General features: G+C 42.0%; 1 protein-coding gene across 1 annotated transcript in view; it reads left to right on the top strand.

Moving 5' to 3' along the window:
* atxn1a (ataxin 1a) overlaps positions 1-22,270 on the top strand; it is a 102,379-nt gene that overhangs the window by 25,658 nt on the left and 54,451 nt on the right. The window contains exon 2 of the mRNA XM_026157048.2: positions 4,873-5,059. The gene's annotated coding sequence lies outside the window, so the exon portion shown is untranslated. The remainder of the gene's footprint in view (positions 1-4,872; positions 5,060-22,270) is intronic.

The following is a 22,270-nucleotide window of genomic DNA, read 5'->3' as shown; positions in this document are numbered from 1 at the left end:
TGACGAATTAGCGCTTCCAGTCAGAGACTGAGGCTACGTCCACACGTACACGGGTATTTTTGAAAACGGAGATTTTGCTATGAACATGCCAAAGCAGCAGGTGGCGCTAGATTCCTAACCGTGCAGAAATGTTGGCCAATCAGAAGTCTAGAAGCCTCGGTGGGAAAAAGTAAACAAAGCTGGGGCATAGAAGCAGAACCGAGTCGTATGTGTGGAGGGACAGTAACTGTGTGTATATGTAAGCATTTAAACACTGCAGAGAGTAGAATTAACAGTAACAGTATTGTAGAAATTCATTTCACCGAAACAATAACGTGGCGCACAGTGTGACGCATGCACCAGTTTATTGTATTTCCAGACGTGCTTTCGGCACAATTTACAGTGCACGCTACTCTGTTTTTTGTCAGACTTGAAATAGCCGAAATACCTTCACACTACGGAACTTCTATGGCTCTTCCGTTCGACAATCTCTCCGGCATTGGAACCATCATCTGTTTTCTCTTCGGTCACGCTCGGTTGATTTTTCTAGTCGGCACACTCATTTCCTCCATTACCCGCTGGCTGCTTCCCAAACAAACACACGTGCGGCTTGGCACTTGTGCTGTACGTAACAAGTCATGCGACGTGACGCTGCGGCTGTGATTGATTCGGCTCTGCGCTACTTAGTTTGGATTGGCTGTTCTTTTTTTTATTTTTATTTTTTATTTTTATTTTAAGAGGACAAGAGCGGCGAGGTCTATCGCGATAGCTTAATTTCTCTATCGAGTAAAACTTATATCGCGATACATATCGTTATCGTTCTATCGCCCAGCTCTACTTGCATAATACTTAACGAATAGAATTGGAAAAGCAAAAATCTGTCATCGTTTTGCATGTAAGAATATAAAAGTTTCAATTTAATTCAAATGAGTGAAATTTTATTAGGGGATATATTTCACAGGAACGTTACCGGTACTTTTGCAGGACTTAAGCCATTTGGTCATAATTCCACCTCTCACGTGCAGCCAGTCGGATGCAGGACATGCTGTGGTCAAACAACCAGCTTATTGCTGTTTTGTTGTGCGGAGCCAGTGAACCGGCCTGCAATCCAACACCTTTGCAAAGCTGCACTTTCCTCAGTCCTTGGAATCTTACTCTTTTGGCACATTTCAAACTAGAAAAACAGCTTGTTTATAGGAGTGTATGTTGTGCAGAATAGCCAAGTACTACTCATTTTCAGCAGAGTTCACTTCCAAGGCCATCTGCCTTATAATGCCTTTGGATCCAGAGTTTGTGAACTTTCTTCATTTGCAAAAAGTTCAGATCAAGTACAAAGACAACACAAATGAAGGTGGCTTAGGCAGGAAATCAAGGACACATGGAGTTCCCTGCTAGCCTCTTAGGAGAGATTTATTACATTTATCATATATTGTATTAGGGTGAGGGTGGGAGGAACACATCATGTGAGAATACCAGAGTTAAATTGACGTGACATGTAACAGAAATGTGCAAGCTTAGAGCTTTTATGGGAAAGAATGTTATAAAGTACGTAGAGCGTCTGCTTTCTTCCGTCCTCTTGCTTTAGCAGCAGCAGTACTGTTGTGCTCTTTATACATATATATTTACTTGTGTCATTGTGAGGGCACTCATCAATGCACAGTGCACTGCTTTTTTTATTATGCCTCTCATCCTGACCTTAACCGTCACAGCCAGATTACAATCTGACCTTAACCCACAGTCCTAATCTAAACCGTGTCACCTGGACCTTTAACCTTGAGCTGTTCTCAGATATGCACCACAGCGCTGAACTTTTCGAAACATTACCCGACCGAGGTACACGCGAAAAGGCAAATGTCCAACGCACCTGGTTCGGACACACCGGGTCTTTAACCTGCTGCTTCTTTTAATCTGGTGCTCAGGTTGAAGCTCATATCGGTGCTCGCAAAGATATCACTAAAATTTCTCCCTCTCACACGTACGCGCACAGCCTCTGTGTGACAGAGGGACGCCAGGCAGGAGACCAATAAAAAAACAGGCTGAAAGGGGCAGTGCACAGTTTCACAGGTGCACATGGAGACACACACAAAGGCACAGACACACACATTGGGGCTGCCAGTATTATTGAGTGCCCTTTGCAACAGATGGAGAACTGAATCCGAGGCTGCTGAGTTGGAGGAAAATCTTGCAGTCGTAAGTGTGAGCATTTACAAACCTGTGCTTATGTGTAAACTTTTCACAATATTTAGAACACCCCCCATTTCCAAGAAGCACACAGGCAAGGTGAATCCAAGTGAAACCCCCCCCACACTGAACAAAGAGGAACATCTGATGATTTAGTGAATGGAGACATTTAAACATCCTTATATCCTGATATAAAAACTTTTAAAAATGGGACTGAAAGATGTAAATTAATGACAAAAAATGTCTGTTTATTTATTTTGGATTGTTGACATGGACATGTTTTGAGACCATTTTCTGAGGATGTGTTTTGTATGTTTGCTCTGCTAATAAAGCTTTGAATCAGATTTTTGTATTGTAGGCAGACTAGTACTGCCATACTTTTCATGCCTACATGTACGTGTCACTCTTTCTTCTCATAGTATTTTTTACAACATCCAATACTGGGAAAAGGACTTGCACAGCTGATGTCCAACCATATAATAGCTTCATACTTTATTACAATGCATGTGCGGTTGTTGAAAATAACCACTTTCAAGGCTTTGTCTGCTTTAACTGGGGATAAAAGTGACTTTATTCATCTATAGGAAGTGCATATGGGAGCAAAGAGCATGACAGCCATGAATCTGGGGCTCTGAGGCAGATGATGAGCTCATGATTTGTGCATTTCAACCACTAATAAGCACGTATTTCCTCTTTGAAAGACCCTCACATCAAGTCATCTTTGGTAAAGTTGTTGTCCTGGCCTCTGTGTATGCTGTTGCTGTTTTTTGTGTACCTTTTCCCACGGCTGTGTGGGTTTCTGTGTGTATACGTGACTCTACGAGCTGGATGTGTTTTGCTTCTTTCGTATGCCTGGGTGCTTGTGTGTATGTGCTTGAATTTTGTGTTAAGTTAGTACGAACAAAAACATGCATGCTTTAGTATCACTTTCTGTCCCCGGGGTAGGGGGTACTCTTGGTTGTCACATGATCGGCTGACCTGATTTTGCGTTGCTGAGTCAACGTGTTGTTTCGGGGTTCAAGTTAACGCTCGACTCGGCCCTGTGACCTTGGGACATGTCTTTGTCACTGTGGTAACAGCCTCGGGGTTACTTAAAATAAGGGAGCACACTGGATGGGAGCACTAAGTGTTTCTCGATGTGCTTGTGCATCAAATTAGGCACTGTACCACATTTTATTTGCCCGGGGAACATTAACTCACTTCTTTTTAATGAACATCCTGCAACAAAGCCATAAAGTTGGATTCACACCTGTGCGATAAATGATGCAACAGCGCCCTGCTTTAGGTTATGGTGGAGTGCCACTACAGTAGTTGGGAATTAAGTACTTTGCACAGAAGGTGCAAAATCAAGTGTATTGGTTGCCTGAGCGTTTGATGCAGGGAGCTTGAAAATGGAACTTATTTCCCTGAATGGTATGCATGCAGAGTAGGAAAGGAGAAGTGCGATTCTTTCGGTATTGCTTTAGACATAGTGACTCTCGATCAGAGCTTTCTGAGAAAACGAATTGTAGTGTAAAATTTTTTAACATTTCCAGGCTATGAGATGTGGTTTTCACAGAAATACTACCTTCATTATGAGGGTCTGCTCTCAGTTTACTAGAGACATTTGGTCAGAGAAAGAGAAACGCTGTCCTTACTGGAAACTGAGCTAAGTTAATGCGCAAGAACTAAGTAGTTGTGATTTTTGTTTAGAGAGGGAAAAAAAGAGGACACGCGCCTCAAACCGTGTGTCTCATGTGGGTAAACAAAGTGTGGTTACCATGCTGATTCGGCGTCAGTGTATAAATAGCATGGGTGTTTGTTCTGAATAGTCTTCAGAGAGGGAGAGAGCACAACAGAAAAAGGGAAAAGCAGAGGAAGAATCACAAGTGCAGACATTTACAAATGCACATGGTTTAAAGACTTCTATTTAAACAAGGACTGGGATTTAGCAAGTACTACAGGCTGTGTGTGTGTGTGTGTGTGTGTGTGTGTGTGTGTGTGTGTGTGTGTGTGTGTGTGTGTGTGTGTGTGTGTGTGTGTGTGTGTCAGCTTTGTCAAGAAAGGCAGTGGTAGCAATCACTCTGTCATAAACAACAACATATCTACAATTTTCCTCGGCAAATTTGCAAACCCATTTCTTAACACAGAAGGCAAGTGGAGATTTCTTGTAATAGCAGCATCACCCTGCACCTCACTAATAGTTATTTATGTAGCTTCTCTTTGTTATTTCTTGAACTTTTATGAACAAAGATCGCTTTGCTATCAAGCTCATTGTTAACGTCGACCTGTTTTGCTCCTTTCCTGCTTCATATTTTTATTCCTGGACTGTATGAGACTTGCCTTGACTCAAGTTCATCCAATGTCTGAAACAAAATGTTTGAGCTGCTCTTGCTTGAAGGACACCCTCCCTCCAAGCTAACTTTCTTCTGAATGGCTGCCCCTCGTGAACAGGGGGGCTACTAAGGCTACAATATTACAATTTAATGGATATTGCTTCTCTATGAGAGCTTAATGTTCCAAGAGTAGCAGTGTTTCTGCACAAAACTGAAATAATTAAGAGGAAAAGAATACTGAATGATTAAGCTGATTATTGTACTTGCAGAGCACTGGATGTGGTTATTATGCTATGATAATTGAGCTAAAGTAAGCAATAACCCAGACCTAAGTAATCTCATAGGATGCAATATTGAAGAGAGAAATAAAAGCCTCCCTGTCTCTGTTTATCTGCAGGGAATTGTGACCACAACTGCCGACATACAGACGTGAATAGACGGCGCACACTTCTTCTCCCTTCCTTTCTGCTGGTGGAGAGATCAAGGCTTCACATCAGGAACTACGACTGCAATCCGTTGTCAGCTCTCAGCTGAGCAGAAGGCTCCACCTACTCGGCCAAAGTAGCTCTGCCTCCTATTCTCAGGTAGGATTCAAAGAGGATGGAGTCAGGGAGTCAGTTGTCTCCTCCCCTCACACCTATCCGGTCACAGCAGATGGCTGTCCCTCACTGAGCTTTCTTCCTGTGAAAAGGGAGTTTTTCCTTCCCACTGTCGCTCCAAATGCTTCTTCATATGGGTTGTCTGATTGTTGTGATTTTTCTCTGTATTTGTATTTTTTTTCTTACCTTACAATATAAAGGGCATGTTGTTGTGATTGGGCACCATATAAAGAGAATTTAATTGAATAAATTGGATTGAATTGAAGAGACTTTTAACATGTATGTCTGCGCTTTATTATCAGGCAGATTCTGGTCCAGTTGATCTGTTATGATAACCGTTATGAGTACACAAGCTAAGCTGCTATTAAAAGTAAGTAAGACCCGTGGTGCCCTCACAGTCTATGGATATACATGCGTTAAGTTTTAATGGGTTAAATCCATCTGCTGTATTCAAGCTGTCGAGGGATTGTTTGTAGAGGAGGCATGTATTTTTATGCCAGATCAGCGGTAACCATGGAACCATGCACGGTAACATATAAGCATCGCTTATGGTTTATAGCATGAAGGATTGTGATTATTGACCAGTTAAACACAGTCACCACACAGTAACTACAGTGACCACAGTAACTTTTGCTTCATGAGATGACAATATGAGGAAGTTGAAGCTCCAGCAACACTTGGACTATGTAGGACAATTTAATTACTTCCCTCGTATTGCTTATTATAGATAACATTTTAAATAGGGTATGAGTAGAGTAGAAAAAATAAAATAACCAATCATACAGTGCCTCAAACATCAACAAGCATGTGCTGGGTTTATGATATTAATCAGAATCAGAATCAGAATCAGAATACTTTATTGATCCCTGGGGGAAATTATTTTTTGTTACAGTGCTCCATTTTAAACCAACATTAAGACAAGACAGACAATACGCTAACTAAGAATAGTACAATATATACATATATATACATACATACATACATACATAAGTCACTTATAAATAAATATTTGGAAAAGAAACATGTGTAGTTGTAGCAGCAAACAGTGTGTTAAGTGGATGCGTTGTACAGGGAGATGGCCACAGGCAGGAAAGATTTCCTGTGTCGTTCAGTGGTGCTTTTCGGTAATCTCAGTCTCTCACTGAACGAGCTCCTGTGACTGACCAACATGTCATGGAGTGGGTGGGAGGTGTTATCCAACATTGTCTTTATCTTGGACAGCATCCGCCTCTCCGACACCACCTTGAGGGAGTCCAGCTCCATCCCCACAACATTGCTGGCCTTACGGATCAGTTTATTAAGTCTGTTGGCATCTGCGACCCTCAGCCTGCTCCCCCAGCATGCAACAGCATAGAGGATCGCACTGGCCACCACAGACTCATAGAAAATCCTCAGCATTTTCTGGCAGATGTTGAAGGACCTCAGTCGCCTCAAAAAATAGAGACGACTCTGGCCCTTCCTGTAAAGTGCTGTGGTGTTTTTAGCCCAGTCCAGTTTATTGTCAATGTGTACTCCAAGGTATTTATAGTCCTCCACAATGTCAACACTGACCCCCTGGATTGAAACAGGGGTCAAGTGTTTCCTGGTCTTCCTGAAGTCCACGATCAGTTCCTTGGTCTTTGCCACGTTGAGCTGCAGATGATTCTGCTCACACCACGTGACAAAGGAGTCGACCACAGCCCGGTACTCTGTCTCATCATCCCTGCTGATGCATCCAACCACCGCAGAGTCATCAGAAAACTTCTGAAGATGGCAGGTCTCTGTGCAGTGGCTGAAGTCTGTGGTGTAGAGGGTGAAGAGGAAGGGGGAGAGGACAGTCCCCTGTGGTGCCCCTGTGTTGCTAATCACCTTGTCAGACACACACTGTGGGAGACGTACATATTGTGGTCTTCCTGTCAGGTAATCAACAATCCAGGACACCAGAGAAGCATCCACCTGCATCGCTGCTAACTTATCACCCAGGAGGGTCGGCCTGATGGTGTTGAAAGCACTGGAAAAGTCAAAAAACATGACCCTCACAGTGCTCGCCGGCTGGTCCAGATGGGTGTAGACACGATTGAGCAGGTAGATGATGGCGTCCTCTGTTCCGAGACGAGGCTGATAAGCGAACTGAAGGGGATCCAGATGTGGTCTTACTATGGGTCGCAGCTGGTCCAGGATGAGCCTTTCCAGGGTCTTCATGATGTGGGAGGTCAGTGCCACGGGCCTGTAATCCTGGGGGCCACTGGGACGAGGCGTCTTTGGTACAGGGACGAGGCATGATGTCTTCCACGGATATTACGGATTAGAGCCAGTCATTCTCCCTGGCAGTAAGTCCAGTGACATCTCATACATGCAGTTATAAGCAGGAAAAGTAATATTACAATATGAAATGTAGTTCTAGTACAGGTTTTCTTGTGTTGTAGTTTTCAACACTTAGTGTGTTCTTGAAAACCCACGCTAGAGACCTTACGCTGCGAAAAACCAACAAACGATCCGAGAGCGCTGCGCTAGGCGAGCTAGCTGCATGAGCCAAGCTATTCTCTGACACGACCATACGTAGCAGGCTTTAGTCCAGTTCAGAGGGGTGCGGTCATGGTACACTGACGCATCTCTTCTCCAAGTATATCAAGAATCAGTTATATGTTGTTGGTTCACTGTGCAACCTACGTGAGTCTGAACCAAACGAGTCGAGCTGCAGGTATGAGACCAGATGGGTCGGGCCTGTCCTTTTTCTTTTCTTCTTTTAATAGCAGTTTTCATAAGATCTGAGGTACTTAGGTGTGCTTTGGGTGTATGTGCGTTTCTGTGACTCAGAGGATAAACTTCTTTGAATGGAACTGAGCTCCTGTCCTTCTCGCCGCCCTCCTTCATGCTTTTTGACTTTTGATTTTCTCATTTTCGTTTTCACTCTTCACTTTCAACGGCCCATTGTGACGTCCCTCAACTCCTTCTCTCATCAATATTCCCTTTCTCTCTCGCTCTCAGTTTCACTACCCATCCTCTAGCTGAAGAAGCTTTCTGCTCTTTTCCCTCTTACTGAATCCTCGGCCGCTTGTATTGAAGCTTCTCCGCCAGCCCTTTATCACCGTCTCGCCAGCTGCATGTTGAAGCTCCATTCTCTCCTATGAGGGATAGCAGGATGAATAGAAGGGCTTACTGAGGGAAAGAGCGAGAAAGCCAATCCCTGCTTTTTGTCTCACTGAACATCTTTTACGGTCTTCCTCTCTCCCCTCTCCCTGTCCTAAACTCTTCTGTGACCAATACCGTCACCGCTTTCTCCTGCTGCTCATTCTGCCTGCTCTGTGAGAGGGGCTGTTGTTATCATGGGATAGTTGTAGACACAGACAATATAGAAAGAGAGGATTTTTTTTGTACCAGTTATTTTAAAAAATATATCATAAAACCCAAACATGATTTTTGGTTCTCGTCCCAGTTGCAGCGTGCCACCGGCTGCTGCAAAATAAGTTTTTGTTTATCGCCCCCTCAGCGTACGGTTATACTCGACTCACCAACAGCATCATTTTATTTTTGCTGTGAGCTACTTCAGGGACTTGCTTCATACCTCTACAAATATGTTTTGAAGTACAGACTAATTAGCTTATTAAATTAACATTGTACCAATTTATAGAGGACTAGTTTTGTGGATGGGAGTGGGGGAGTGTAAGTATAATAAATCAAAAGGTAAGATAAAGAAGAAACAAGGTTGATAATTGGGGAAAGAAGTGAACATAAAGTAGCCTTTTTGGATTTTTCTTTTCTCTAAAATTCAGTCGCTCCCTGCTCCCCTTGTCCTCTTCTCTTCCTCTTTCTTCAGCCGTCATTCTCGCTGACTGGAAATTACACATTTCACTCCCCGCTGCTTTCTGCTCTCTCTCTCTCCATTGTAAATTCACTGTTGACAGTTGCCTTTCTCTGAACACAAAGTCTCAGAAATGAGCAGATGGAGGGGTGACAGCCTAAAAGCTCAAACAATGACACTGGGCGGCAAGTCGCCGTGGCTGTCGGTGTAGCATATAGAGACTGCCAGCTATAAAGAAGCTAAAGATGTAGAATCAGAATGAGAACGCATGACATAAATCAACTAAAATTGACATTTGACACGTGGCTTATGTTGTATCCTGTGTGACTTACAGTGAGTCTAAGAGGAGAATAAGCTTATGTTACAACGCAGCTAACAAAGAGGTACCCAGCTGATTAGTGACATGTTCACCTCACCTGTCACTTCATTAGGTACGCCTTGCTATTACTGGGTTGGACCCTGTTTTGCATTTAGAACTGCTTTAATCCTTTATAACATACATTTAACAAAGTGCTGGAAACATTCCTCAGAGATTTTGTAGCGTCACACAGTTGCTGCAGATTTGTCGGCTGCACATCCATGACGCAAATCTCCCGTTGTTCCATGTTCCACCCGATTGAGATCTGGTAACGGTGGAGGATGTTAGAGTGCAGTGAACTCACTGTCATGTTCAAAAAACAGTTTGGGATGATCTGAGCTTTGTAACGTGGTATCCTGCAGGAAGTAGTCATCAGGAGATGGATACACTGCTACCTTACACAGCTACCATAGAGTGGGAGGCGAGGCACACCCTGGACAGGTCGCCAGTCTGCCGCAGGGCTAACACCGAGACAGACATCCATTCACACACACATTCTCACGTCTTTGCACTGTGGGAGGAAGCCAGACATCTGTGCCTGAATTCTGACCTTAATATCTGAATCTTGGAACAGAAATCGAAACTCATCAGACCAGACAACATTTTTGCAGTCTTCTGTTTATCATTTTGATGAGCCTTTGTAAATCGTAGCTTCGGTTTCCTGTTCTCAACTCACATAAATGGGACTGCTGTAGCCCATCCACTTCAAGGTGCTTTCAGAGATTCTCTTCTGCATGTCTAGAGCGTTATTTGAGTTACTGTTGCCTTCCAATCAGCATGAAGCAGCCTGGTTATTCTCTTCTGACCTCTGGCATTAGGAAGGCATTTTTTAGACCGTTCTCTGTGAACTCCAGAGATGGCTGTATGGGGAAAATCCCAGCTGACTGGCAGTTTCTGAAATACTCATATCAGCCCATCTTTCACCACGCCACGTGCAAAGTCACTTAAATTACCTTTTGTCCCCATAGTGACGCTCAGTTGGAAGTTTGTAGGTTGTCTTGGTCGTGTCTCCACGATATATATATATATAAATATATATTACAGGGCGGGCCATTTATATGGATACACCGTAATAACATGGGAATGGGTGGTGATATTAAAGTCCTGTTTGTGGCACTTTAGTATATGTGAGGGGGCAAACTCCTCAAGATGGGTGGTGACCATGGTGGCCATTTAGAAGTCGGCCATCTTGGATACAACTTTTGTTTTTTTCAATAGGAAGAGGGTCATGTGACACATCAAACTTATTGGTAATGTCACAAGAAAAACAATGGTGTGCATCATATCATCATCATATATCTGCTCATTCATTTTCTTTTCGGGGCCTGTTTGCAAAATGCGCTTGGCTTTCATTACGTTATTGCACGGAAGGGTTAAACTTATTTATGTCTTGCAGGGGGAAGTCTGACAGCTTTATGTGGATTCAATCAATTTTTTACAGATTGATAAATTTTTTTTATTTGAGACTGGAATTACTCATACCCACTCTCACTCTTGTTCACGGTTAAACTCAATGCTACCTACAGCAACAGCTCACAGTAATCTCTGAGATGTCAAATGACTAATTAATCCAGTGATGCTTTCTGTAATACAGTTTCACGGGAGCCTCTGGATATCCAGCAATGCCAGGGGCTGTGAGTGCTTGAACAAATGCTCAATATATAAAATAAGCCGACCCAGTCCCTTTTGTTGGTCACAGGCTAAAAAGTTTATTGCCAATTACGTGTCACTTGTACAATACGAGAATGTAATTAACATCAACTCCTCTAAAGTAAGAAATCTAGTAGATCTGGGGCACAGTGCTGCCATGAGTATGTACACAAGTATATAGAGAGGTCATCCCTTCTATGTGTGTGTTTGTGTGTGCGTGAGAGGGAGCATGGATTTCCCCTTCTCTGTTTTCTTGTAATCGCTACGCTCTGCTTTATTTGATCTGGGCCCGACTCTCATAGTAGAATTGAATTGGGTTCGGAGAGCAGGGGAAACACACACACACACACACACACACACACACACACACACACACACACACACACACACACACACACACACACACACACCTGAGAGTGCCAACTGCAACAACAGCTGTCACGAATTACAGTGACAGAGAGCAAACGAGAAGAGGGACAGCGGGAAATTAAGGTAGAGTTTTTAGAGTGACCAGATATTATGGTGGTATCTTTGCATCCCTTTTGATGTTGATAGAACAATTAGCTAATAAGTAAAATCATATCTTTCTCTGTACTTCTGCTCTTTCTGCTCTATATGTCTTTTGTCTCGCTGTCTTTACTCGTCATGCTGCCGCTCTCCACAAAAACACTGACGCACACACACACACTTGAACTGCCTCTGCACACTAAACAGTTAGTTAATTACCTTGCTCAGTGTTGTTGGGTTCATCCAGACTGAATTACTGAGAAGAGAGGATAAAGGTAGAGAGCAGAGGAGGCAGAAAAAAGAAGTGAAGTGTGTGTGAATGAATCGATATAAAGAGAGGCATTCACAATTGGAGGAGCGACCTGATTTGTATACGCAAGAGAGCAAAGAAAAAGGAACCAAACTTATTTGAATGTTTCATCCAGGTTTGTTCTTTTCCAAGTAAAAAGCCTCAAAATTTGGTAAAGAAACATTTGTAAGTACATTTCAGATCATTTGCGTATAAACCTATGTTGCATGAAGGTAGTGCTCCATGTAACAGAAGCACAGTTGATTTGGTAGAAGAGAGTTTCATGAGAAATGCAGCTTTGTCTGATTCTTACTTTACTCCCCTAGAACTTGCTAGTTTTTATACAGTAGCTGTAAAGATGTTGAAGTCTGGCTTAATAATCAATCCACCTATTAGTTAATGAGGTCAGTATAATTACCTATTTTTATGGATGTTTATGTGCATGTTTATTTTGTTTGTCTCTTTTTTACATACTGAGGTTGTGTAAAAGCATTGAGCCGGCCCTCATTTCTTTATATTTCACCTCCAAGGAGTCAGACTTTCTTGAACAATATGTCTCTGAAGGTCTGTTTTTCTTCGCTGCATTTTCACTAATTTCATGAATTTCAGCTCAGTCCTTGTACTGGACCATTTTAGAGTCGAAAATCAGCCTTTGCTCCATTTTTTTCTGACACACTCATTTCACTGGCCCCTCAGTTGATTCATCCACCCTTCACTGAAGCTTCAACAGAAGTGGAAGGCCATGGAGGTATTCCCAGTTACACTGAACCGAAAATCAGTGGCAACAGGTTGGATGGAGTGACTGATATAAATTTGAAAATTTTGTTTCAAAATGTTGTAAATGTGTAGGGAGCGTCTACAGCTGACTGTAAAACACGGTGAAGGCTCTGTCATGGTTTGGGGCTAGATTTCAGCCAGTGCTGCTGCTGGTCAAACTGTAAACGCAGACCCCAACTGGTCGCAGCAGCCCCTCCCTGACCCTGGTTCTGCTGGAGGTGTCTTCCTGTTAAAAGGGAGTTTTTCCTTCCCACTGTCGCCAAAGTGATTGCTCATAGGGTGTCATATGATTGTTGGGTTTTTCTCTGTATCTACTGTACAATATAAAACGCCTTGAGGCAACTTTTGTTGTGATTTGGCACTATATAAAAAAAAATTGAATTGAATTGAAGTGCGGTCAAATTTTAATCCACTCTACACTGCCAATGCAGTAAAAGCACAGTTGGATAGAAAAACACACAATGGAGCACTATCAGTCATGGATTGGCCTCCCCGGAGCCTGGACCTCGACATTATCGAAGCAGTGTGGGATCATGGTGACAGAGAACAGAACAAAAGGCAGAAACATCCAACATCTGTGAATGTCCTTCAAGAAAACTGGAGAACTATTCCTAAAGAATGCTTGGAGAAATGAAAGCTGCCTAATAGAGTTCAGGCTGTGTTTAAGAATAAAGGTGGTCACACCAAATATTGACTTTCAAGCTTTCACAATTGAACACTGAATCGCTAAACCTCAAAGACCTTTACACAGTATTGTATTATACTTTCACCTGCAGCTGCCAGAAGAATGGGTTACATGCTATGTAAATGGTATCAAGATATGTATTCAACTAAAATGGGTGGGTGCTATTAGGTTAAAATACTAGTTATAGCAGCTACTTCCAGCATTTTTTAGATGTGTATAAACGGCTAACAGGAAACATAATCTACTGAGATAAATGATCCAGTTTTATTTGGTTTGGTTGTACCTCCGGAAAGCATCTGAGGAATGCATGTGGGGAAAAGAAAAAAATCCTGACGCTTGGGCCTATTCGGGGTCAACTCGGATCCAGTGGGCCGCTGGACAGAAACCCTGCTGTACAGTACGACAGTGTATTTGAGCGAGATCACCCTATAACATCCTGACTGTACATTAAAGTGAAATGTGAAAATGTCATTTGGAGCTGTGGGGTATTGACTGTAATCGGTGTGGAAAAACATGCCGCTGTAGGTCATTACTAATGAGCCATACGCATGCTGGAACATTCAGCGTGCTGAGGGTGGATGCCTGCATCTTCATCTTTGCTGTGTACTGTGTCATTGTGAGCATGGCTTAATATATCTAAGCATTTACTCTTAAATGTGTATGTAAGGGTGGATGAACTGTGTGTGAGAGAGATTTTTATTCAGCGTGGGTGCCATTATTCACATAAGTGTACTAGTCTCTGTTTGGTGTGATTAAGTGGGCTCTTCTCAGCTTAAACCCACTTTTGTTGCTCTTTTCTTTGTTTTCTCTTGATTCCCTTCTGCTTTATAGCATTAAGCAGTGAGTAATGACGGCTGACATCATCTCTGGCTAGGCTAGTCTGACTAATTGGCCAGAGCAATCTGATTGCATTAGATGTTATTCCTTCAGGGCATTCCCTGTCTTCCGTGCCTGCTTTGAACGATATCCCTCATTGTTTGCATGGAGCAACATATTACTTTTGTGCGGCGTTAGGGTTTTGGCTTTATTGTATTCATAGCAGGGTGAAACAAACTGCATCGGATGTGAATTAGTACGTTTGATTTATGGTTTGTGTGTTTTAACCCGAAACATGAATAATTTTAAAAGCGGTGATTGCTGTCGAGCCCTGACTCGTCTCGTTAATTGCTATCATCTAGAATGCACGTCTCAGGACACCTCAAGGATATTACAAACGCACTACGGGGACGCTAATATACCGCTGAAATGTCTTTGGTTATTGTGCGGATGCTCTGGGTGCTCGTGCGAGAAAGCAATAAAAGTTGAAAAATGAAGTTGTGCTTTAGATTTACTAACAGCCATAAGAGCCGCTCATCTCTCTTCGCCTCTCTCCACGTATTCTCCCGTTCTTGTCTCCTCCACAGAACCTGCTTTAAGAGCCACCTTTTCAAGTGAAGTAAAATGATTATAGTAATGGACGCCCACCCCCTCCCACTCCAACCTCTCTCTTGCTCACCTTCACAGTTGCTGCTCTGTACATTCTGTTCTGTACATTAGTGTAGCCCCTGGGATGCCCTCTCGCTCTCTCCTCTCTGCAGCTTAATGCAATCACACCTCCTGTATAAGTGTGCTGTGAGAGATGGAGAGAATCGAGAGGAGCGACGAGGGAAAAAGGGAAGGCACAGGTGGGTGGCAAACTGGCAAGAGTGATCACATCATAGGATGATAATTACCTGCAGAAAGGAATCAGAAGTCATGCAAATTAGATAATTGACAGGTTTCCCTGTCAGTCACGGTAGGTCTGTACTTTCTTGGAACAAATGCCATCTGTACGATTAATTTCCTGTTGCCTGTGTGATGTTTTTATGCACTTTTTTGTGTGTCTGCAAGATCGCATTCAAGCAGCAAAGAAAAAGGAATCAAATAGAGTACAAAATAGTTCCAGCCACTGCTAATAGCTAGCACAGTTCAACCCCAAAACCAAACTTATAGTTTGGCATTCAGCGGGACAAAATGCAGGCGAACTGAATAAGTTCAAAGGCAACTGAAAACATGCAGGCACACTTCTTATCTGCTTTTATGCCTGGATGTTCTGAAATGGTCAGAAGTTCACAATGACAAACACTTCTCTCCAGGAGGAGCTGAGCTCAATTCAGCAACTTCAGCTTTTAGTGAGATGAATAAGCATGGCCTTTGTGGTGCCTGGGAAGTCTTTATGCTGAGACCTATAGAGAGTTTATTGCTTTTACAACTAGGCTGTATGATAAAGTGCCATCTTTGTCGCCACCCACACTCTCCCACTCACTATCCCCCCACATACCTCACTGTCTCTCTGTTACTGCACCTCTGAGTTTTGTTCCCTTTGTTATCGCCTTCTTTTTTTCCCCTTTTACCTCCTTGTCAACTTTCCCATCATTTTTCTCCCTTTCATCTTTCCAAGTGTCCTGACTTCCCTTTCAGCTTCTCTCGTTGTTGACTTTGTCTCCCTTTCTTCACCTTGTCTCTCTTTGGTTGTGCTTTTATTTTAATGCTGCTATATAATATCCATTCCTAACCTTTGCATCTGCACTAGTAACGGGATCAATCTAGTTCTTCACGTGAGCTGACTTACCTTTTCTAAAAGATCTTCTGAGCACACAGGAAGAGCACAGGAAACCAAAATATTTTCTTGAAAACAAATGTTTTCCTGTGGGAATCCTACTGACCGTATTTGAGAGGAAAAAAGTCACCATTATTCTTGTTCTCAAGAGTGCTGTTTATACCAAGCCTTCATGAAATAGTGTGTACAGTGTGTGTGGCAGGGCTGATGGATTGCCACTTACCAATATCGCTAATACTCCACAGTTATGCCGCTGTACTCCATCCTTTTATGTGTGGAGAGGTGGAGGCTAGTAGCCCATTGAGCTAAACTGGTTTTCCTTCACTTGGGGGGGAATGTAGTGAACTCGGGGCCCTGTGGTCTCCTGAATTGTATAACAATGGCAGATGGGCCTTGGCTGAGGAATTTTAATGGAACAGTGGAGGGTGATAGCCAGCAGACATTATTCAACACGGCCATCTGAGACATGCTCAGACTTTGCACCCCTAGAAAAAAAAACTACTGTCATTCAGTTTGGACCTTTTTGTGGGTCTTTTGTTCCCCCCCAAGAATGTCCTTTTTATAAATATCCATCCAATCTTTTTCAATTCAGGGTTGCAGGGTCACTCAGCTGTCACAGAGTGAGAGGCGGGGTACAGGTTACCAGTCCATCGCAGCGCTATAATATAATATAGCCAATCAAAAAGATCATTCATTTACCATTAGATAAAAACAGTTTGCTACTTTCTTTTTTTTGGATATGCCAAGAGAAGATAAATTACACTCATCATTACAGAATTCTGAATCTTTTACATAATATCTTCTTGTAGGTAGCCATGCATATCCATGCTTAATTGTCTGTTATATTCTAAATGAGACCATCATTTACACCCCTTAGGAAAATGTTTCCTGGGGTCATAAATGACATGAGATGTAAGGACGTTTTCTTTAAGATGTCTTTATAGTCAACCGGCAGAGTCACCTCCTCCTGGGACTTTTCAGACCTAGAAAATTCTCAACATACTTTCTCTGCATCACTCAAAGAGATCATGCCACCTACTCATGCGACAACTGTTTATGCTTATGGACGGTTTTGAATCACCAGTTATGTATGTGTGGATTGCCTGAGGAAGGACCTTCTTGCTGTGGGGCTAACCACTTCATCATCATATGTTCTTTGCCTTTTATTTTATTATTGTGTAAAATTTGTTGGCCTCTTAAGGTATAAAAAGTATTTAAGGTCCTTTACATATCATCAGAATTTCTCCTTTAAATAAAATCTGTTGGTTATGTTGAAACCCCCCAAATTTATTATGAATCCATTCAGGGACTTCATCCGGCCTTGCAATAAAAACATGGAAGTCCACATCACACATCAGCATGAAGCCTTCCGGCTGCCACTGTACATAACTGTAGGTTATGCTGATTAGTGTGTGGGAAGCAACATGAACATAAAGCGAACTGTCATACTGTCATATTCAAAAATATGTGGAAACTGGGGGGGGGGGGGGGGGGGGATGAAGCACATTTCTGTTCTGCATAGCCTTCTGTAGATTATTGGGATTGCTAAAATAATTTAACTGTTAGTATAAGTGGTGATGAGAGCACAGCAGGCATCAGACTTGAAATATTATTTACAGCAGTTAATTTTTTACCTTCTAGGGAGAAATTGCTTCCTTCTCGGTTGTGCTGACGATACCATGCAGGGCTCTCTCACCACAACTGGAGAATAACCTCAGCTCTGTTGGAAGACAGTAGTGTGTGTGTGTGTGCGTGTGTGTGTGTGTGTGCGTGCGCAGGACATGTGTGTCTACGGAGGTGTGTGTGAATGGGATTGACAGTAAGGATTACATAAGCGCAGTGCCTGCTGGTGCAGGTCGCCGTGAACAACATGAACAGAATGACACTCAGAGATGTAAATCATTACAAATTCCTACACACACACACACACACACACACACACACACACACACACACACACACACACACACGCACATACGTGACAAAGAGCACGAAGGCTAGTGTATCTCCATGTGGTCTGTGTGATCAGCTGCCAGATTATCTGAAAGAGTGTGATGAAATTTTTTCCCAGTAAGGAGTAAGACTTTTCTGCTTGTTATCCTCAGCAGGTTGACATTTTGAGTAATCACTTCTAGGGAACTACATTTATTTCCCTCCCACTTTAGTGTCTTTGTTGCACTTTAGATTGAAACGGCTGAGTTCCTGGAAGGTGTTTAGGGTGCAACGGAGCATGCAAAAAAAAAAAAAAAAAAATCACATTACGTATAAGTGCATGACCAAGCATGCAGGAAAGATCAAGCGCCTACAAAATGTACACATGCTCAGATACTCACAAACACAGTGAACACTTTGTCTTTTGTTATAAACATAGCTTCTATTGCTACACACTTAAAAACCAAAATAAATTACAGTTCTTTTGTTTTTAGCTCTTGGCTAACTTAAAGGCTGTAACAAATACCACTTTTCGGCTCTTGAGATTCAGTAGTGAACCACATTAAACATTTAATAATACCCTCCTGTATCTAGTGTGCTCCAAAGATTTTTCACTAGCTAGAAGCCACTAAATAGCTATGATAGCTATTGTAGCTTAATCAAGTTGGCAATGGTACAGTGAACTGAAGGGTGAAGGTTATGATTACAAGTGGAAAACCCCCAAATATATGTATCACAAAAGAAATATCTAAATAGCAAAAAACTATAAGTATAGCTCTCACTGACATTCTGCAAAGGGTTGTTAAGAGAAAACACTTCAAATTAAAACAATATTTGATGTAATGTGTGTCGTCAAAAGCTAAATGCACTTGTGGCTTTTAAAAGTAATTGTTCGTCTTTACCAGGCATTTAAAAACATAACAAACTACCTCAGCATAACGTATTTATGTCATCCCAGCACCGACTGTATATTAAAGATGGAGGTACCCACTGTTGCATAACCCATTGGTTTGTCCTGTTGAGGTCAGCATCGCCATTTTTATTTTTAGAGACACAGAAGGGCACTGCACACTCACAGGATAACCACGCCCTAAAGCACAGTCTAAGCTGTAATGGATTTACTGAGAGTGTAATTCTGCCAGTTGATTAATAAATGTGGTCACCAGGGAGGCATCGCAAATGTTTATTGAAATTCAGAGTAAATTACACCTCTAGTCTTGTCTGGCTGTGTATAGTTCTGTAACAAGGAAATAAATGGCATAATAAATTCAGGTTGTCATATACAATGTAACATGTTACCAGCTAAATGTTTAAACTTGATGCCCAACACAAGCAAGCATAAGGATATGAAATTAAATGAATTAAACCATAGCTATGAAGTTAGTACACAGGAGCGCTAATGAGATCTCACTGATATATAGCTCTAATATATAGTTCTTGCCCTCTATACATCTATAGAAAGTAAAAGCTAAGAGAAACATTGCCTAAGCTGTTCAAGTAGCAGTTGTTCAAGTCGCTCAGTAAATGTCAGCATTTACAAGGTTATAAGCCGTAATTAAACCATCTGATGACAAGGTTAGACAAGGTTACCTTGTAACAAACGCACTATAAACAATGAGGTAACTTAACAACAGTTCCTGTACTTACTCAGTGGTTAGCTGCACGCACACATGCCTGACAAAAAAAGCATGCAAACACAAACTCCGAGTAATGATTCACAGTCCATCAGGAGCACATTTTTTCCTCTACTTTTGCACACTAACCACCAGCAGTCTCCTACGTGCCAGCATGGAGCGTTCTGATTGGCTGCTCCTGAGCTGCCAGTTTAGTATATCTTAGGATGCTGTTCTTCGCCACAAACTGGTTCATGTAACTCTGCTTTGGGCCCATTATTTGCAAACTGAAAACTAGCAATAGCAATGACACTATAAACTCATCTGGGAAATGTTTGCTGAAGTTATAAATCACATAAGCAATAAAGTTATTTTTCCTATATAACCAAACTTCTGTTCCTACAATGGGAGTTGCCCCCTGCTGGCTATTAGAAAAATGGAGGTGTAAGACATGCAGTGGTTTCAGACTGCTTAGTGTTATTGCTGAATAAGATTACTTGCTCAGATTAGTTGTCTGCACAATACGCTAGGAAAGGGGAGAGTACATACGCTCACACAAATGCAAGGGAATCGTTATTAAAAAAAAAAGTGTTATATAGTGTACAAATATAAAGCTGTCTGTTGCTAAGCCTTTCCTGTTCTTCCCTCTCACTGCAGCAGCTCTGCTAATGAACCTACATTACTCCTTTAATAGAAATCCGTGTCTGCTAGCCAGCAAAACTCCACTCAGACGCTCATGTGCACAAAATAGCACCATGTTTATACATCGTTTTGCAGGCTCAGACGCACATGCACAACACATACTGTGCATGCAAGGCGAGGCTGCTGCAGATGACGTGTCATGTGTGGAGGACACACGGGTCCAGTTTAGGCACAGATTTTATTCTAAATGAAGCAGGAGTTTGTGAATTATTGAAACACTTGTCCTCTTTTCTTCCTTCTCCATCTCTCTCTCCCCTTTCCTTCTTTAGATCTTTTATAGCTCTGCGTTCCTTTTTCTCACATACACTCCTATGTTCCGCTGTCCTTCCTTCTTTTTTTTCAGTCCCTCTCTTCGATTCTCTTCTATTAAATAAGCAGGAGGGAGGATCAGATTGATTTGTGAAGCAGTAGTTCTGTTTTTGTGTGTGTGTGTGTGTGTGCACTTGTGTGGTTGGAGGGATGTTGGTTAATCCGATGTTGTCCTTGGGGACAGATTTGGCCCATATTACAGCCCGCTATTACAGTGTCAGATATCTCCTGTGCATTGAGACAGTCATTATTTACTGCCGTTCTTCGTCCCAACTCTCTCACTAGCATTTTTATTATACAGCTCCACCCTGCTCTGCAATTGCACGCACACAGAGCCACAGTAGGACGGCCTACGACAAAATCCATTTACACTCATACGCTGGGGCTGTTCAGTATTGTTGAGCAGTTATTTGCACAATTACTCATTTTTTATTATTATTTTTATTAGCGGCTGCTTCTTCACCTCTCTGCATCAAATTTAAATTGGCACTCCTCATTCACATGGTTTGAGTGCAGCTCTTTAAAGAAGAACAGCTACTTTTGGCCGCTCATTTATTCACGAGGGGTCGCCACAGCAGGTCGCTCCACACGTTTGATAAGAAAAAAGAAGTTCCAAAACTTGAGATAAAAGTCAATCAGCAAGGCCTTGCTTTCATTTTTACATTGTGCTAATTAAATTTTATAAATTAATCGTTGCAGACAAATGATATAAAGTCTCTCACACCATTTGTTATACCTGCATGATGGATGTGACTAAAACTCACAGCAGAGTATTCTACAGCTGTGAGGTCCCTCTTTTATTCCCCTGCAACGTTTTGCATACAGCACAGATTTTGACCGTTTTCCTGAAGCCTTTGTTGCTCAGAAGATTCATGTTAGCAACCACTGCATTGTTTGTGTTGCCTTCATGCATTCATTATACATTAAGGTAAGATAAGATAGCCTTTATTAGTCCCATAGTTGGGAATTTCATGTTGTTATGGCAGCAGAGTGGACAGGGCAGGAATAAATTATGCAGTTTGTCGTGTGTTTCCAGGTAGTTTGATTTGTGTTGCTTTGTGGTACAAACACATGTATTTCCAAACAATGGATGATGACCAACTTCGAGGGATGAGCTCTCGGTCTTCTGTTGTGCCAGGAAGACGGTTATTTTTTTTGTCTTTTAATTTAGTGCAGCAATGTCAAACTCATTATACATGCTGGGTTTTTCTACTTGATAAAGAAATGCTGATGTAGTAAATGAAAGAAATGTGGCAGCAGAACTCTTTGGACTTAAATTGTAAGAATAAATATGTAAAATTACAGAAAAGGAAAAAGAGAAAGTTTCTGTTAATTCACAAAAACCCTTTTCTTGATTTATTTTACCCTAGACTTATTGTAAAAGAAAATCCTATAGTAGATTGTTAACAAACAGGAAGTTTTCTGTCATTTTAAAAGCTTATATATTACGTAATTACTTTGGTGTAGGATGATTGGACATGGGGGAGGTCTTTATCAATAGAAGAAGTTGCTAGACTGATTCTGGCCCCTGGGGCTTGTGTTTGACACCTGTGATTTGGTGTTATCGGAGTAGTCCTTTGCTGGGAACAGCTGTGATTGGCACATTCAGACATGTGGTCAAGTGCCAATTTAGAGAGCGCTTGATTTCCTTTGTGTTTTAAATAGCATGGCTTGGCTTGCTTTTCAAATACTGCTCGGTCGTGCTCATTTAATTGTGGCAGGCCAAAATCATGATCGAGATTAAAACTCGATTAGCGTTGCAGGCCTGTGTGACAAATGCTATTTACAACAAAGAAACAACTCTGGGAATTTAATACATAAAAACTGACAACAAGCGCCATCATGCTAACCAGATAACCAGGTACACCGCTACTGTCCTGCGTATCACTGCAGATAAACTCAGCTGTCACATCTACTGTACTGCAGGAAGGTGGGAAAATACATTACGTATATTCTTTTCTCACCCCCATCGTTTATCATCCAGAGCTTATCTTTTCTAATGGCTGTGGCCTCTC

The sequence above is a fragment of the Astatotilapia calliptera genome, chromosome 22, assembly GCF_964374335.1.
Source record: "Astatotilapia calliptera chromosome 22, fAstCal68.1, whole genome shotgun sequence".
In the NCBI taxonomy this organism is placed as follows: domain Eukaryota; kingdom Metazoa; phylum Chordata; class Actinopteri; order Cichliformes; family Cichlidae; genus Astatotilapia; species Astatotilapia calliptera.
This window is presented reverse-complemented; position numbering and strand designations above follow the sequence as displayed.